The sequence below is a fragment of the Orycteropus afer genome, unplaced genomic scaffold (genome assembly GCF_000298275.1).
Source record: "Orycteropus afer afer isolate SDZICR_OR568_19922 unplaced genomic scaffold, OryAfe1.0 scaffold00453, whole genome shotgun sequence".
Taxonomy (NCBI): domain Eukaryota; kingdom Metazoa; phylum Chordata; class Mammalia; order Tubulidentata; family Orycteropodidae; genus Orycteropus; species Orycteropus afer.
Window position 1 is genome coordinate 807,417 of NW_006922040.1, and position 1,184 is coordinate 808,600.

Sequence of the window (1,184 nt, forward strand, 5' to 3'; positions counted from 1 at the left end):
CAAACATTCAATCAAGATGCCTTGATAATTACTGGTGATTGAAATGCAAATGTTGGAACCAAAGAAGAGGCATTGTTAGCTGAAAAATATTTACTTGGTGATAGAAGTGGTACCAGAGATTTCATGATATAATTTTGCAGGGTCAAACAACTTATTCATGGCGAATATCTTTTTCCAATAACATAAACTATGACTATACAAATAAACATCATTAGAGAGAATACACAAGAATAAGATAAATTATGTCTGTGGAAAGACACAACAGAGAAGTTCAATATTATCATTCAGAACATGCCAAGGGCCTCCTGCAGAACAGATGACTTAAAGTTCATATGCAAGTTCAAGTTGAAGCTGAAAATAAATAAGTAAATAAATAAATAACACCCATCTCTGAAAGCCAAAATAAATCATGAGTATATCTCACCTGACTTTGGGTACTATCTCCTCAACAGGTTTGACACATTGAATATTAATGCCCCAAGACCAGATGAGTTGAAGGATGACATCAAAGACATCATATATGAAGAAAGAATAAGGTTATTAGAAAGAAAATGAAGACAGAATGGATGTCAGAAGAGACTCTGAAACTTGCTCTTCAATTTAGAGTAGATAAAGTGAATGGAAAAAAGGATGACATAAAAGATCTGAACACAATGTTGAAAGGATTTTCAGAATACAAAGTAAAGTATTATGATGAAATGTGGAAAGATTGGAATTAGAAAATCAAAAGGGAAGAATTTGCTTGGCATTTCTCAAGGTGAAAAAAATGTAAGAAAAAATTTCAGATCTCAAGTTTCAATGCCTAAGGCATTTGACTGCTAACCAGAAGGCTGGCAGTTCAAACCCACCAGCCACTTCTGGGACAGAAGACTGGACAATCTACTTCTGTAGAGATACCACCTTGGAAACCCAAGGAGGGGTTACTATGAGTGGGGTTTGACTCGACTGCAGTGAGTTTTTGATTTTTATAGGCAAAATATTGAATGAAACAGGAAGCAGCAAAAGAAAATTCTAGGGATACACAGAGTCACTGTATCAGAAAAATTGATCTATGTTCAATCATTTCAGGAGATAGCATAGTAATGGTACTGAGGGAAGAAGTCTAAGCTGCACAGAAGGCATTGGCTGAAAACAAGGCCCCAGGAGTTTACAGAATGCCAAGTGAGATCTTTCAAAACCACACA